At 35.4% G+C, this 18,738-nt stretch overlaps 1 protein-coding gene across 16 annotated transcripts in view; it reads right to left on the reverse strand.

Annotated features, from left to right (window-relative positions):
- ZBTB20 (zinc finger and BTB domain containing 20) overlaps window positions 1-18,738 on the reverse strand; it is an 885,897-nt gene that overhangs the window by 647,449 nt on the left and 219,710 nt on the right. The window contains exon 3 of one of the 16 annotated variants that reach the window (XM_027765664.1): window positions 7,554-7,628. The exons of the other annotated variants lie outside the window; for them this stretch is intronic. The gene's annotated coding sequence lies outside the window, so the exon portion shown is untranslated. The remainder of the gene's footprint in view (window positions 1-7,553; window positions 7,629-18,738) is intronic. 16 annotated transcript variants of the gene reach the window in all.

Genomic DNA, 18,738 nt, shown 5'->3' on the forward strand with positions numbered 1-18,738 from the left:
CGCCGCACTCCCTGCTCCTCTCGGGATCTTGGGCAGGGCACGCATGCACATGCGCCCGGCGTGAGTTTAAGCCACTGTGTCCGGGATGCGAACCGTGGTCGACTACGTGGGAGTCCAGCGACACCACCATTATGCTAACTGCTGGTCCCCCTTTCAGGGGGTTATAATTTACCTGAATGATACATACCAAAGGCATCTATACAAAGAGTCTTCAAAAAGTTCATGAAAAACATATATTATGAAAAAACTATGTATAGATTTGCATTTTTGCACCAATATAAACTTGTACCTTAATTCCATTTTCTCATGAAATTTTTAAAGTATCCTCATTAAAAATTAATAATAATACACAGCAAGAAGAGGCAAAAACAATAAAAGAGAAATAGAGAAAGCCCTGTGCCTCATTTTTGCTCCTTAAAAGGAACTAAGATACTTGAGAGCATACTACAGGAGGTGGCCAGAAAACATGGAGGACATTAGTGCTAGCCAGGGAAATAGCAGGTGGTAGGATGGTTAGAATATCCTGGAGAAACAGGCAGAGATGTGGATCTAGAAAACTAGTAGACAATTAAAAATCCAGCACTTGCTCAGTGGAAAAACAAGGTCTAATTCCTGAGTAGAATGCCAGGACCAAGGAAGACGATATGACTGGGGAAATGAAAAACGATAGAAATAAGGAGAATGGTCTGTTACGATAAGAAAGGTATTCTAAGATAACATTAGGAGCAAAACCGCAGAAGAAGCAATATTGAATTTTTGTCTAGTTTCCCATCTCATGAACATGCCAATATAAACAGAATTATCTGAAAAAATGAAAATTTAAATCGGTTCATAAATTCTATAAGGCTAAATTAAACCTAAAGATAAACAAAAAATTACCTTCTAGTTCCTACTTACAATTTCTTTGACCTAAAAACTACTTACTTATATAGCTCATTTCTGCAACTGCATTGTATCCTTTCTATATCATTTTAAGTGTGAAATGTTGTAATCAAATATTTCTAAACTCCATCTTGTTTTGAAAAGGCAGTAAGAATGAATTAATAAATAATCACACTAATGATGAGAAAAAGAACTTTAACTCCTTCCTTTGAAATGAAAGACAAATACTTTGGCCAAGACCTCCAAGTTTAATTTACAATTCACAAAAATTATATAGTAAAAATTTCTCGTTATTCTTACTTGAATATAACTGTAATAATTTGAATGTCAATTTTTAACAAAATGAATAAGAGTGCAACAGAGTTCAGATGAAACTTATTTCTTGCCAAACTCTGTTTGAATGCCACATATCTTTTAAGGAGATTATTTAGCTACATAGTACAAATGAATACTCTTGCCCTACACTTTAAATAAAAAAAAGAAAGAAACAAAGAAAGAAAATTCTTTGAGTTGGACACTTACTACTGAGTAACTACTAAATCAGTGCCTAAAAGTGAACAAGAACTGAGGGAGACAGAGTGAATCTTTTAGGGCACTAAGGCTCTGTATAGAAGAAAACTTGATGTACTTCTTCCGAAACAAGCTATAACCCTACAAAGACAAAATACCTTATGCTTTGCCTATGAATTTTGGTTTGTAGGATGAGGAAGAAAGAAAAGAGGAAAGGGAATGAATATTTAGTTACATCATATTTTGTGATAGGCACTTAAATAGTATTTTAATTTTTAATATCATTAAAACATAGTGGTCAAAAAATATCTAGTAGAGGGGCTGGCAGGTGGCAGACTGGTTAAGGCTCTGGACGTCCACATGATGGACCACAGTTTGAATACTGGACTTGGTTGCTTGTTTTCTAACTCCCCTTCCCTACTGCCTGTCTCTCTCTGGTGAAATAAAAAAAGAAAAAATAATCATCATAATAATTAAATAACTCTTTTAAAAAATCTAGTGGAGAGAAGGGGCTGAATATTGGTACAATGGTAAAATGTGACACTCAGGAAGGTTGACTCACTTGAGACAGTTCCAGGCTCACATCCACAGACATCCCTGAGTGTGCTAGGTATGAGTATGCCCACTATCCAGGGTTGGTTGGAGCTGGGAATAGATTACAGAGTCAAGACTCTACTGGAAGTGCCCTCTCACTTTCTCTTTCTTGGAAGAAATAAGTAAATAAGCTTAAAAGAAATCCAATGGTGTATCGACACCATGCAATACAAGAAAAAGTGAGGTTAAAAAAGACCAAATAGTTTTTGTGATGCCACATATCACCTCTAACAGGTGACACCATGACTTAATCTCAATCTGACTCTAAAGTTTCTCTTCTTTCTAAAACATCTTATTTTGTTAGTACCAGTTTTAAAAAGTAAAATAGCATGATTCCTCAGAATTAAAGCTCTGGTAGGTATGAAGTTCTTTTCAAGCAATTTCTGGGAAATCATGTTGGCCAAAGATTTTGCACTGGGGCAGAAAGAGAAATAAGATCGAATGTCTGCAGAGATGACTATCAGCAGTTCCTCGGAACCCTGTTCTCACATGCTGTTCCTCCCATCAAGAGGCAGAGTTTGTTTATCTCATTCTCAAGTATAGTCTGATCTTAATCCTTTTTCAGAATAACAGACTGGAGCAGACAAGACACTATGCCAGTTAGGAACCAAGGCTTCTATGAGTCGTTGTGGCTTCCTCTTCAGGTGTCTTAGGATCCTGACGCAATGTAAAGAAGCCCTTGCTTGATTAGTGAATGATGAGAAGCCATGTGCAGAGAGAAAGGCTCTGAGAGACCCCAGCCATTCTATCTATTGCACTAAGGCCCCCAAACTGTGAGATGTCATAGACATTCCCACCCTAGCCACTCCCAGTAAAGTGCAGCTACATGGGTGAGTTGAAGCTTTTCTATATCACACAATTGTAAAAAAATAACAAATTCTTCTTATTTTAAGACACTAAGTTTTGGGGCAGTTTGTTACACAGGTGTAAAATGAAACAGGAATGAAGGCACTAAAGGATGCATTTATTAAGCAAGTTTCTGCTATGGTAAACTGGAACTTGGTCCTACATGGATACTCTGAGAAAGAGAATAGAGCATGCCCCACAGTTATCCCACATGCAGGTTGATAGTGCTAAGGTACGTGTCCACTAACTTGCTACTAGTTAGTTGCTTAAGCCTTCTTTCAGTAAAAATCACTCTTTAGCACTTGAAACCATCCAATATGTGAGTCAAGTTTTCTCGTCAGCCACAAAAAATAATATCCTCGGGCAAAATATAAGCAATAAGCAGCCTTCAGTAACAAGAAGTAAGTTGTGAGAGTAAATAGCAAGAGTACCAATGTAAATGAAAACCCAGTCCTGGAGCAGTCCAGCTATTGCCTTTCCCACTCCTAACATGGGTTACACAAGCTCACAGATATTAGCCACTACACACTTGAGCCTCCAAACTTAGTTGAGTTCTAAATGATGTTTAATCATGATTCCAAGTTTCTCTGATTAATTCTCTTTATTTTTGTATTTGACAGCTATTTCAAATCTTCCTTCTTCCCTTAAATCTTCCATTCCACCTCTCCACCTTTGGGATCAACAAAGAAATCTGGTATCTACCCAATAAAACCCAATAGATCAATTTTTTGCTATCCCACTTACAATCGATGTCATCAATACCCATTCTTCCCTCCTGATATCACACGAAAGGACCAAGGGACACTACCCTAGAGTTTACACCCCTCCCAAACACTTGACCTCTTACTGGCCAACTTAGTCCAACTGTTGATGGAGACGAAGGGAGTTTATTTCTGTAACTGGTTACAGAGGAGCAGTTAGCAAACACCATCAAACTGTTTAAAAAGTTCAACATGTTCTTGGCACTTAAAGGTACAGATACAAGCATGTAAGCATGTGCAAATCATTCAGTCCATTGCTTTCCCCTCAGTAATTATCCTGATTTTTTTTTTTAAACTTCAAATATCCATTCTTGATTTCTTATCCGACCATTCCTCAAACAGATCTTCCTATGACTCAGCACTTGGTCAGACTGTTCTTGTTAGTGGTCTTTTAAGATTTCAAAATGGCTGCAGCCCTGCGCACCTCCGGCTGACCTGCTTTTAGAACCTCTCAGTCTGTCTTACTCTCCCAACACATGAATCTGACCAAGCTCTTGATCTGTTGAAATCCTACACGTGTGAGCCTTTGTATACACTGTTCCTATTACCGAAATTGTACTCATTTTCCCCTTTCCTCCTTTTTCAGAATTTTCCTTGGAAAGAGCTTTATCCTTTAGGCCTCAACTTAGTTGTAACCTCTTCAGAAAAGCCATTTCTAAATTCGCTGCCCACTATTCCTCCAATCCATGCTTACCTCTGTCACAGCACTTCTCTGTATATTAAAACTCACTCTCTTCTCCGACAGTTTCCCTTTTCTTCCCACTGAATGAAAGCTTCCCCACTGAATGTAAGCTTCACCAAATCAAGAACTTGTCTTACAAATTTTTTCTTACCAGTCTCAACACTTAGAACACAGTGATGCTTAACAGATATTTACTGAATAAGTAAACAGATAGGGTCCCTTCAATTTCTTCTCACTGTCCCAGAGTAATTGTAGTGGTAGCTGAGTGTGAAATTTAGGTGTACTCAGTCAGACCTTTCCTTGTCCACCTTCTTTTTTTCTTTTAGTCTTCCATGATATATTATACAGGTCATGAATAACTGAGTCTCTTTTTAATCTGCATATATTTCAGTTTAAAAAAAGTAACAGAACAAAATGCACTTTCTTATACACTCAGGAATCCATTTCCAGCTTGAAATATTATGCTTTATGATGCTATGGCATAAGAGACTTCAACACTAACTTTTAAGACAAAGTTACTACTTTTCAACTCAAAATTTTTAAATGTCTTAAGTTTCAAAAAGATTTTCAAACATAAAAATGCATACTTGTATGTTTACAGTGAGTTTATGGGAAAATGTTTTTAGATATATACTCTTTTTTTATAGTCAGATTGATGGGCTAACAAAATCAAGTTTTTAAAATTTTATTTTCTTTTTTAAGAATTATTTAATTTAATTAATTTATTTTTAATTTGATCAGAGAGGGTAGAGTGACAGAAAAAAAAAAAAAAGAGGGAGAGAGAGAGAGAAAGACAGAAAGCAAGCCAACTGCCAGTCCGGGACTTGAACTGTGCTCGGCCATGTGAGAGGTCAGTGTCCTTCATCACTGCATCACCTGCCGGATCCAAAATCAGTTTTTATTTACATTTTTTATATTTATTAAATAATGAGCCATCAATTTTAAGGGAAATGAAAAAATAATCAATGGTTTTATGGGTCACTCTAACCCCTGCTACCTATGTCTCAGCATCTCAGCATCTTTTTTTTTCTTTTTTGAGAGTTTTTGTTTGTTTGTTTGTTTTGCTATAGGGCGCGTGCGCTCACCAGACAGACAGAGACAGAGAGACAGAAAGTGAGAAATCACCCCCCCAGGAGGGATGGTCACGCCGCAATCCCTTCTCCTCCATTCTCCTCTCAGGATCTTGGGCACGCACGTACACACGCCCAGCGTGAGTTTAAACCACCGGGTCTGGGACGCGAACCATGGTTGACTACGTGGGAGTCCAGCGACATAGCCATTACACTAACTGCTGGTTCCTCAGCATCTTAAAAACAAAAACAAAAACAAAAACAAAAAACAGACTAGCTTCAGATGTAAAACAAATACACACTATTTTGCCTCTTCCTTATGATCTCAGCAACAAGGGAGTTTGGAAAACTTACCTTTAAGATAAAATGAGTCCTACTGTTCTATAATGCCTAAAATCGTACTCCAGGGTTTCCAACCTCCCCACTTCTCCAGCAGTCTATGTTTTAGAAGAGAAGTTGGAGGGAGCTTAAAAGCTAATCTTTAGGGAAGTAAGGACACTGAAATTTCACTGCAATTATTTTTTATTCCCCACCTCCTTGAATCAAGAATACATGTTAGATTAATAAATCTTTGTGTTCTTCACTAAAAACATCCTCCAATTAAGAGATTTAAGATTTAGGTTAAAGCAAGCATGCCAAAAAGATGAAATCAGATCAGCAAAACATCTGAAAAGCACTGCATTTTATAAAATTTGGTAAAATGTATAAAGAAGCATACTTCCTAGTCTATTTTCTTGGCCTGTTGATACCTGGGACATAATTCCGTTTGCCATCCCCTGTTCCCAGATCAGTTCACTCTTTGTTCAGCTCCATCTTCAATCTGGCATATAATTACTTCTTCAGCTTCTGTGCTATTTGGTTTTAAGCACCTCTTACCCCCAAGGCCTCATGGCTCTAAGGGCTTGTTGAATTTAAACAAGCACATTTAAATCTTTGTCTTTAAATGAGTAAAATAAAAGTCTTAACATCTAACACAGAGTACTCTTCTATGCACCTACACTCTAAATGTGCATATTAAAATTGTCTACCAGATCATAACGAGCATCTATCCATCCTCAAAATCAGGGAAAGAAGGACTCATTCTAGAAGTAAATTTACAATAAATGGTTTTACTCTTGATTAGCTATGTGTGTTTGGGGACACAAAGATTGGCACGTGCATAATTTAACTACCTAATAAGAATCAGATGATCAGGGACACCTTGAAAATAAAGGTGGGAAAAATATAGTGGAGGCAAAACAAAAGAAAAAAGCAAGATGGTTAACAGAAAATAAGAAAACTAGGATAAGAAATTTTTAGCCTTGTTTTTTACTGAACAAACTCTACACACACACATATATATTCACATGTATGTGTGCACACATGCACACACACACAAGCACATGCTGCATAGTAATGAAAATGTTAGAACTGGGACCAGCAGTTAGCATAATGGCTATGTCGCTGGACTCCCATGTAGTTGACCGCGGTTCAAGTCCCGGACCCTGCGGCTTAAACTCACATCAGGCGCATGTGCATGCATGCCCAAGATCCCGAGAGGAGAATGGAGAAGGGATTGCGGCGTGGCCATCCCCCCTGGAGGGGGGGTGATTTCTCACTTTCTGTCTCTCTTTCTGGCGAGCGCACGCGCCCTATAGCAAAGAAAAAAAAAAAAAAAACCCTCCAAAAAAAAAAAAAAAAAAGAGAACTGTCTGCCCTTCTTGGGACACAGACAGATGCCATGGATTCTACAATACTACTGTGGCTACTGGCAAATCACAGACAGTATCCTTGGTCTTAATTGAGCTTGAGGAAGTAAGTGATCACTGTATTCTACATTCTTAATTTACCCAAAATATTGGTAGAAGAGTATTGAATGAGACCCTCATTGAAAAATGCCAAAAAGGAGAAGTATCATAATCATGACTATTAATGATAAGTAAAGTTTCTGAGCAAAAAATGTTTTAATACATCATAATTGGAAAATAAAGCATGTTCAATCTCACTCGTAATGAAGGAATTAGAGATGTAAGAGGTGGAATACATTATTCTATCTATCAAATCAATGAAAGATGAAAAAACGAAACTCCGGTACGTAAAGTGGCACTGTGATGAGACTATAAACTAGCTTGGGTAAGCACTGTGCGTTCAGGTCCAGAACACTGACTATGTGCCGTGCCGGTCTGAGTTTTCTGCGGCCTATATGAATTAGGTATGGGAGATACTTACTGGGAGTGGGAGATGAACCAATGAGTGATAAAAGATGACAGGCACAGGCATCAGATCATGTTGCAAGTCTGACACCTAACAAAGGAGTGAAGGAAGAGAGCTTTTGTTAGAAAGAGCCTCAGAGGCAGAGAGGTTCTGAGAGAGTTTCAATCACTTCGGTGGGGTGTACTTGAGCCAAAGTTGCCCATTGGAAAATCTCATTTGGAGGGAGGATCCCAGTAGGAGTACTCCTGACATAACTGGTCACTGGCCCGGAGCAGTCCTAAAGAATGGCTTCACGTGAGTGTTATGGAGGACCCAGAGTTATGGCAGCTGGAGGCTGTCAATCTCCTTTGTGTTCCATAACAACTTCTTTCAAAAGGAGACCTGAGAGAAACAGCTGCATGGCCACCACATATGATTTTATTCAAAATCTAGGAATGCATTCCAAGGAAACAATATAAATATGAAAATAACAATGAAAGCATTATGAACAAAGAAGCTCATCAGTCTTTTTTTTTTTTTTTATGAATAACTGAAAGCTGGCAACAACTTAACTGCCCAAGCCTAAGGATTGGTTAAGTAACTGTGGTACAGAATATGCTGTAGCTATTAAAATAGAAAAATTACTTATATTTTTAGATAAAATTAAAGCTCAAGAGACAACATAGTACAATTGTTAAGGTTAAAATTAAAAACTTTGAAAAATATATTTTTATGACTTGAAGAAAGTAAATATATGTATTAGGAAAATTTTCTTTTTAAAAAATTTTTTCTAGATTCTCTTTAATAAATCTTATGACCTTTACTTGAGGAGATGATGTATCCAAAATAAAAGGGAAAAAAAGTAAAAAATAGCTTAGGTGATTTAGTGTAAAATAAGGCAAACAAGAACAGAACACTTAGGTTGAGTAGTCAAGAATCAGTTCATGAAACCAACATATCACTAAATGAAGCTAAAGATGGGACTCAAACGACAGTTTTTTAAATTTTAATATTTTCCATTTAATTGGGTCTTTGAATAGCAATGGATGTTTTTAGTGCTCACCTATGGCTACTCAGAATAGGTATTCTTCCACTACTCTAAGGAGTAGCTTCTGCATGTTTGTATGTACGCTCACTCGTGTGTTCATTTTTCAGTACGCAATTGAACAGTTGTTTGAGAGTCACCACATGCCAGGTACTCTGCAAGCAAATCAAGATGGGAAAAAGTGGAGGAAAATCAAACATCACAGCATAATGCGATAAAATTTATGTATTAGTTCTCTATTTTAAAATTCTTTATAGAAAGTTCATATAAGCTCAGGTGTCCCTTGTCCTAAAAATACCTGTCCATAAATACAGTGCATTTTATTGCATGTTCAGACTTTTTAATAGGCACATAGTGACAAGTATGATTCCAATTAGATTAATTCATAGAAACTACAAAAGGGGGACATTACCCATTAATTTTTCACTTTCTTTGGACCATGGAAAGTGTCCTAAATCCTGTGATAGTCTGCCAAATTCTGTCAGGGTGGACCTCTATTGACACACATGCATACATTTCTTAGATTGTTGTCATGCTCTCCTAATGAGACAAATGTGTTTTCCAGGTCTTTTGAATGACATGTCTGATGTAATGCACACCCATCTTCTTATTTATCTTGTGAATATTCCTTTTTTCTTTTAAAATCCATCAATAAATGATCTGTGACCTGTAAGTATTTAATGACTGTAAGAATTAAAACAATGCATGTCCCTTTAAAAGAGTTAATACTTTCTATGTTTATGTTACAAAATTGGCCTTGGTGAATATCATCACTCCCAGAATTTCATAATAGTTCAAGGATAAACTATTTCCTCTTTGTAATTCACTAAGTTTGTTCCAAAAGAGCCTATTGCTTCTCTACTCAACAATAAGTAAAATGCATTCCAGGACCTTACGGGACCTATTCTCAATAAGATGGAATCCTGTCCCAGTTTGTTAAATTTATTGACCGTATAACTCATTGTTACAATAAAGAAATTAATACATACTGATTACTAAATTGATCTAACATCCACAGAGTAGATTTGGTGTTATTTTTAAAAGCGAATAAAATAAAAAAGAATAAAATACAAAGGATGCCAGTAAGTTATAGACAGGAGAGTAGACTTCATATTTATCATCACACAAAGAAAAGAAAAGTTGCATCAGAACTGTTCTACACATCTGTGCAGTGTTTGGTCATCTGCTATAACCAGAACCAATAATGATGATGAGGGTAACAATAATAATCTCCTATATCTGCATAATAATTTTTACTTGGGGAAAATATGTTCACATATGTCTTTTCATTTGGTTCTCATGATTTTTTGAGAATGAGCTGAGAATGTAAAACAAGACAAATGTTGTACAATGTTTCATTTTATGAAGGAAGAAATTAGAGTTCAGAGAAGAAAAGAGACTGGCCTGACAGGAACAGGCAACTGGAGCTAGATTAATGGTCACCTGACTCCCACTTAGGATTTCTGTTGTTGTGGACACTAATGCTTTCAAACAAACAAACAAAATTCATAATGTACATTTTTTCCTAAATTTCAGATAGCTTACCTAGAACCATAAATCTCTATCAAGCACAGCAGTTTAAGATATAGACAACTGGTAAGCAGGTATGCAATAAATAAATTAGGATTTAGAAAAAATGATATGTCTCTGATTCACAGACTGATAAAGAATGTAGGTAAAAAGATATTCAAAGAATGTATAGACCCTAGAATAATAAACTGGTACTTCTCCTTATTTTTCATTCTTTAAGAAAATATTTAACCTTTGAGATTATCAACACTATAAAAATAGACTGTTAATAACAAAAAGTAAATCTCCTCTATTGTCTAAATAGGTACATTTATCCAGGTCCAAATTCTTCAGCGCTCACTAAAACTGTTCAGTTTATCCAAGTTTCTAGGACTGGGTTTCCTTAGACAAACACTGACGTTTATCAGTGATGCTGGTCTTACTGAATATTACATTATACGTTGTTCATCTCATTATGCAGAAAGATAACATTTCAGGAAAAAAATCAGCAAATCAAAATAAATTCAAAAATTGTTTATATGCCATGCATAAAACTAGTTTCTATGCTTAGTTATTCACAACTATCACAAGATATACATGAACAAGGTTTTTAAACAATACCAATTTCTCTTATAAACACCCATATCCTTGTTAAAGGAACCTGACACCAGTTTAATCACACAGTAAAATATTAATCACCATTCAGTGTACAAACTAGAGAATGGTAATATACCCTACTAAGCTAGTGTTATTACCTGAATTCTCAGAATGCATGTAAACACCTACATTAAAAGGTCTCCTTTGTGCCAGAAATAAGCCAACCTCCTTTTAGAAAATAATGTTATATTGGTGATTTTTTTAAACTTTACTTACTTATTTCAAGAGATGGAGGCACCCTCAATATGGTCTTTGAACTGCAATTCTGCCCTCATCCCTGCAGTTAGCTCAGATCGTGGGGCACCTGGCATGTTCACATAGTAGGGGATGTGAATCCAGAGCTTCCCCACATGGCTTCCACCAGCATACAGTAGCACTCCTATGCTTGTGCCAATGCAGATGGGTCATTTTTGGTGATTTTTCAAAAATTCAAAACAATATAGTTTTTCTTAGGGAGACTACTACAACCATTCAAATTGAGACTGATAAATCTGTATGAACCAAATAAATTTCAGTAACAAAGTCTTTTTAAGTACGGAAAAAATAACATTCACATCCAAAATAGGAATAAGGAATGCATATAGAGGGGAGCATAAAATGCATATGAAAGAAGTAATATGTCATGTTAATCAAATTATTGTAAGACCTCCTGTTCTACCATAGTAAGTTAGCTTATATCAAACCACCCTTGCAGTCACTCTCTATTTCTGTCTGTGTGTGTCTCTCTCTCTCATGGAAAACATAAATAAATCTAAAAAGAGAACTTGAGGGAGATCATATTTAAAAAGAAAAATCCCAGGTCAAATAGTAGATGGTAGTTAAGGAGGATGGATCTTACGTGGCCAACTGTGCAGTTCAAGTCCTATATCTAACAGCTTAAAAAACACCGGGAAAGTGTGCACATGCCCACAATCCCATAAAGAGGGAGAAATAGAGGAAAAGGGATTGCAGTGTGACTATACCTTATGGGGGATACTTTGTCACTTTGTCACTCCCTCTCTCTCTGTCTCTCTTTGGTGAGGACATGCAGCCTCTGGCAAAAATTTAAATAAATAAACACAAAACACATATATACATACATTCATACAAACAATCCCTCCTGTTGAGAAACCCCATAAATGTGATAAAATGAAATTATTTTTAAGAAGTGTTTGAAGTCATTAGAGGCCAACCAAAGTGCTTTCAACTTAAAATTCAACATCCTGTAAAAAAGAGATAAACATTGCAGAAAGAACTATGTTATTTACCACTTTTCCTCTAAGGCACTTGCTCATTCCTGAACAGCAAAAGGTGAGAGACAGCACAGAGGTCCAAATCAGAACATGAAGATGTCTTGTGGAGAGAAAAGACTCTGGGATCAGCAGATGAGGCAGCAGTCACTTCACTGGACTCCCAAGTAGTTGACCGCAGCTTGAGTCCTGGACCTGGCAGTTTAAGTCGGGTTTGTATGTGTGTATGCATGACCAAAATTTCATGAGAAGAATGAAGGAGAAGGGATTGTGCAGCATGGCCATTCCCCAAGGGGATGATTTCTCACTTTCTGACTCTCTGTCTCTATGGTGAATGCACATGCTCTTTAGCAAAAATCTCTCTTACAACTTAAAAATTAAAAAAGAAGAAAGACTTTGGAGCTATCACAGTATATAAGACATGAAGTCAAGATCCTCAACCAAACACAAATACAATAAGGTGAGGTTTTTATTCTTTTTCACTTTTAAATCTCAAAGCATTTGCAGGTTACTTTTAATGAAGTAAGAAATTCACAAACCAAACTAACTGGATATTAAGAAATTAAACAGAATGGTCAGTATTCTTGTGCCAAGGAGGCAAAAACTGGAGTTTAGTGAACACTTACACACCTAAGATTTTATCTAAAGCTCTTAATGGCTATTTGTAAGAGTAAGGAAAAACCAGAAATAGACCAGTTACCAGAAAGATGGAAACTTGAGACCAGCAGATGGCATACGGTTATGTCACTGGACTCCATGTAATTGACCATGGTTTGAGTCCTGGACCTAGCAGCTTAAAAATACTCATGTCGGGCACGTGTATGTGTGCCCAAGATCCTGAGGGGAGAATGGAGGAAAAGGATTGTGGTGTGGCCATTCCCCCAGGGGTATGATTTCTCACTTTCTGACTCTCTGTGTTTCTGGTGAGCACATGGGCCTTATAGCAAAAACCTCTCAAAAAAAAAAAAAAAGAAAAGAAAAAAATTAAAAAAAAGAAAGGAAACTTAACTTCAAACTATCTTCTCAATTCCTGATTAAATAAAAAATGAATTACTTTTATTTTATGTGCAAGGAGAAAATTAAATTATCATGAAAAAGTAAAGTATTATATAACCCCTTCTAAATTTTTTTGTATACAAGAATCATTAGAGATACTACAAGTTTGGATGGAATAGCCAAAAACCAAGGGAAAACAGTGACAGGCAATAACCTCCGAATTGATACAACTAGAATCATCAGGCACAGACTTTTTTTTTTAATGTTTTAAAATTTATTCATTCATTTACTTTATAAAATTTAACCAGAGAGAGACACAGACAGAGAAAGAGAGAGAGAGAGGAAAAGTGAGAAAGCAAGCCAACAGGTCCAGGTGGGAGTGTCCAGAGCCTTAACCACCATGCCACCTGCTGGTTCCCAGAGACAGACTTTTAAATACTGTGATATATATATGATTTAAGGAATAGAAGGGAAGAAAAAAACTACCAGAGAAAGTGGATTTATTTTAAAAAAAAAAGCCATTATAGAACTAAAAATAGAATTAAAAATTAAGAACTTAATCATAGTAGATTAGACAAAACAGAAGAGTAGAATCATGAGATTAAAAATAAGCCAACAGTGGTGAGGGAGTAGGGACTAGAAGAATGGTTAGAGGACTTCTGTGATCTGGTAAGGTCTTACTTCTTGATCTGAATGCTCTTTATATGGGTATATTAATTTTGTGAAAATTCACTTATCTATGTTTTATTATCTCTGTAATATATGTATGTGTATACATATAGATACATATTGAAATATTTTAAATTAAATATTAAATTTAATGTTATATAATTTATACATTATATAAATATATTGTATTTACATATGCACTAAAATATTTAATTTAAAAATTAGTTTAATGAATATTTGTGAGCCCAAGAGTTTTATAATTGTGAGAGTCTCAAACAACTATTTTCTAAAACAAAGAATGAAAAAGAAGGAAAAGTATTCTGGAGCTCCCCCTTTAAGGTTCTCTAGCCAGCAAGCTGGAAACATATGACAGGACTTCAAAACAGTCATGAAAATATAAAATCAAAGTATGAGTTTATTTTGGTGCACAAAAAAGTTCTGAAATTAATGCATAGCTTTTTTATAATATGTATTTTCATGGATTTTTAAAAGATACTTCAAATTACTAAGCATATGAAAAATGGAAAAAATCTAAATTCACATGAAAAGATAAGCAATGGACACAAAAACTGAAATGAAACAGATGTTGGAACTGTTTGACAAATACTTTCAATTACCTATTATAAAATTGTTCCAATAAACAATCAGGAACAGACTTGAAACTGAAAAATAAAATGAAGAATAACAACAACAACAAAAAAATCATTGGATAGTCTTTGTAATGAAATGAAGATGACAGAAAAGTCAGTCATCTTTAAGACAGGTCAACTGAATTTATTCAATGTGAACAACAAGAGGAAAAACCGAAAAGTGGCTCAGGGACCTATCAGACAATAACAAAAGTCTAGTATTCATGACATCAGATAATCAGAAGGAGAGGAGAAAAACAATCTAAAAAAGCATTTGAAAATATAATGGCTGGATACATCCCAAATTTTATAAAATACATAAAACCACAGATTCAAGAATATAGCATACTCCAAGCAGGATAAAAATGAAAACAATCCATGTCTAAATATATGTAAACTAAACTGCCAGAAACTGAAGACAAGGGAAAATTGGAAATTTCCATAGGAAATCACACATTAGCTATAGGGGAACACTATTCAAATAACTGTGCGTTTCTCATCAGGAACCACAGAAGTAAGAAAATGGCACACTTTTTTCCCCCCCAATACTGACAAAAAAACAACGGTCAACATAGAAATCTATATCTAGTAAGACTATCTTTATAGAATGAAAAGGAATAAATACATTGTTAGATGAAGAAGAATTAAGAAAATTTGTTGCCAAGAGATATACTCTAAAATATTTGTTACAAGAAGTTTTTCAGATAGAAAGAAAATGATACCACAAAGAAATTTCAAACAGTAAGATTGAAGGAAGATCAACAGAAATGATAAACATATGAGTAAACATAAGAAACTATTTTTCTCCTTTTGATTTCTTTAAATATGTTTGATAATTTAAAACAAAATTATTATATAGGGAACCAGCAGTTAGCGTAATGGCTATGTCGCTGGACTCCCACATAGTCAACCGCGGTTCGTGTCCCGGACCCGGTGGCTTAAAACTCACGCCGGGCGCGTGTGCGTGCGTGCCCAAGATCCTGAGAGGAGAATGGAGGAGAAGGGATTGCGGCGTGACCATCCCCCCGGGGGGTGATTTCTCGCTTTCTGTCTCTATGTCTCTGTCTGTCTGGTCAGTGCACGCCCCCTACAGTGAAAATCTCTCCAAAACAAAACAAAACAAAACAAAAACAAAAAAAAAGAAAAAAAAATTATTATATAATAATATAATACTATCTGATAGGGATTTCTATGTACAGTATATAATGTATGACAATAAATAAAAGGACTTATATGGTGGCAAGATTTTTATACACTCTAAAGTAATAAAATATTGAGTGTAAGAGACTATAAAAATATGAATGTATATTGTAAACTTTAAAAAAAATTCCTTAAAAAACTATACAAAGAGATGCAGTCTAAAGAACAATAGATAAATTTAGGGACCAGCAGATAGCATAATGGTTATGTTGCTGGACTCCCATATAGTTGACTATGGTACGAGTCCCAGACCAAGCGGCTTAAAACTCATGCTGGGCATTCTCCTGAGAGGAGAATGGAGGAAAAAAGATTGCTGCATGGCCATCCCCCTTGTGGGGTGATTTCTCATTTTCTATTTCTCTGTCTCTCTGTTAAGTGCATGTGCTTTATAGCAAAAATCTCTCTCTTAAAAAAGTAGTTAAATTTATTAAAATGGATGACTAAAAAATGTTTTAATAACACAAAACAAGGCACAAAATGGTAAATAGAGAAACTGAAAACAGGAGAAACAAACAGAAAATGAAGCAGAAAGTGGTAGTTGTAAACGTAAACATAAAATCACTACATTAAATGTAAATGATCTAAACAAACCAATTAAATTGAGAGATTGCCAGAATAAATTTTTTTAAATGACCCAACTATATGCCATTTATAAGAAGTGTACTTCAAATATAATACTATTGGTAGATTAAAAGAAAAAAAAAAGATGTTACATAATGTTTCATTTTGATAAAGATGTAGTTGCTAATTAATATTGAACAAAGTAGATTTTAAAGTGAAGAAAAATGCCCGGGATAAAGAAGGCCATTATATAATGATAAATGGCTAGTTAACCATTACAGTATAATGGTTATACAATAATACATAACAATTCTAAATATGTATGCTCCTAACAACAGAATTTCAAAATACAAGAAGCAAAAACTGACAAAACGAAAAGGAGAATAGATAAATCCACAGTTACACCTGGAGACATCAACACCCCTCACAGTAATAGATAGAACTAGTAGATAGAAAATAAGTAATAGAACAGAAAAAGTTAAAAGTTAGAATTATGAGAAAAAGCACATGATCATTAAAGAAAATCAGCAGTATTTAATAGATAATATTCTTTAACAAAAATTTAGGTCACTAAGAGTATGGTTAAACCTCTTTTAATACAGGCAACTACAGCTTGGGTATGAGTAAGCATTAATTGCTTAGAGATAAGATCTATATCAACAGACAAAGAAAGTTGAAAAAGGAAGGAGGTAGTGCCTTTTTAAGATGTAAATTGAAAATAAGGCTTTAGAGTAATGAAGTTCTGCTGATCTCACAGTAAAAACGCAAATAGTTTATTATACTTTTAGGAAAGAGGCTTATGCTTTGTTTAAACATTTGTATAATACAAATAGTTTTGACCACAATGAAGGTGAATATTTGCTTTAAATATTTATTCTAAAAATCCATTTATCAATATTTTGAATATTATATAAAAATATAGGTGTTTTTTTACTTAGGAAAATAATCTAAAATCTTAAAAGTAGACATTTTAATAACATAAAAGAATTTAAGAAACAGGAAACAAATATTTTCTTACAAAAACAGTAAGGGAAAACATAGGTAGCTATAAAAATATTTTTTACTATTTACTAACTCTCAAAAAAATGAAAGAATTTGAAATAAGTTTACTGTTTCCTTCTTGTTTCTATTTTAATTATTTTTAAGTTTCTTTTTATTCATTTCTTCCATGAATAAGGGAGAGAGACCACACCCCCAACAGGGTCCTGATGCTGCCATTCACACCTTGCCTTCATTGGGTCACAGACCATTGGCAAGAGTAGGCGTGGAATGCTCAGGGAGATCGTCATACCTGAACTGGGAATCTTCCTATATGGGATGTTCTTCCAGAGGATTGTGTTTTATAACTGCACCATTATCTACCCCTTTTATTTTAATTACACACACACACGCCCACACACATGGTAACGTAGAGTCATATATGTTAAGAAGGAAGTAGACATGGTATTGTAATATTGATTAGCAACAGGGCCTACCTTGAATAGCATGATTTAAGGAAGCTGCTTCAGGGAGGTATCATTTAAGAAGAAACCAACTAAGGGAAGAGTGAATTTAAGAAGTGCTAGGGCCAGAATGTGTCATTGGGAACACAAGCAACAGCTGAATTGTCACAGGCCTCTTTCAAAATAAGGTTGGGGGCACATCATTCCATTCAATAGCAAATGTTATTAGAGAACAATCATTCTCTGGAGGAATATATTAGGGGAACAGAAAATCCCACAGGGTCCATGTTAGAACAATGTCTCGTGAAGCTACGTATTAATAGATCCCATTCTGCCTTGACAGATACCAGGAAACAAACCAACAAAGGTACTTCACTTGCAGCTGTCATTGCTGCTGACACTGTTTCTGTACAGGGCTAATAACCATTCCAAAGGAAATCACTTAACTGCTAAGTAGAAGTCTGAGGTTTTTCTTTAATTTATCCCAACAACTATCCTATACACAACAAATAGGTTTTGAGCTGAAAGAGACTACTACCACTATGGTTACCATGAAGTTGGGGATCAAGCTTTTATCTATCTCACCTGCTCAGCATTACCAGAACAATTAGCACTCATATAACTCTGAATGAATTCCAACAACTCCAGCTCCAGAAGTGCCTGGATAGGTACCTAAATGTTTGTAGAGATTTGATAGATGTGCCACCCACTGTCTTCCTGGGCAGTGTAGCTAAAAGTTAGACCTATCTATCCATGTACTATGTGGTTGAGGATCAATATAAACAAAATAAGGATGACTGAGCTCTGTTCATGGAGCACACTCAAGATTTTCTTTTTCTTTTCACATTGTTTTTACTCATTCCTAACCCTTGGATTTAATTTACTTGTTAGCTGCGCTATTGTGCAAGACTGAATTTGGCTTCATCAAGTTAATGACAATCATTCTCTAAAGACTTTAGGAAAAAAAAATCACCCCAACTTAAGTGGGACAAGCCCTCATAATCTTAGCTCTTATACTCAACCCTGAAATGAACCATGTAGATGTCTTTTAGGTAAGGAATTCTCACTGTAAGGGAAGGTTAGGGCAAAGGGAAGTGATCCACCCTCTCCATGTAGAAACACTGGCTCCAAAAGAAAAAAGGACTTGGGCTTTCTAGAAAATTTGTTCTTCTGGGTAGGGCAGAATAAAAACATTTGGAATGGGATTTGTTTTATTTTGTGTGACTGGTAATGGGCTTATTTCCATAGATGAAGCAATATGAGGGAAAAATAAATGGGAAAGAG

The sequence above is a fragment of the Tupaia chinensis genome, unplaced genomic scaffold (assembly GCF_000334495.1).
Source record: "Tupaia chinensis unplaced genomic scaffold, TupChi_1.0 Scaffold139218_1, whole genome shotgun sequence".
NCBI classification, from domain to species: Eukaryota; Metazoa; Chordata; class Mammalia; order Scandentia; family Tupaiidae; genus Tupaia; species Tupaia belangeri.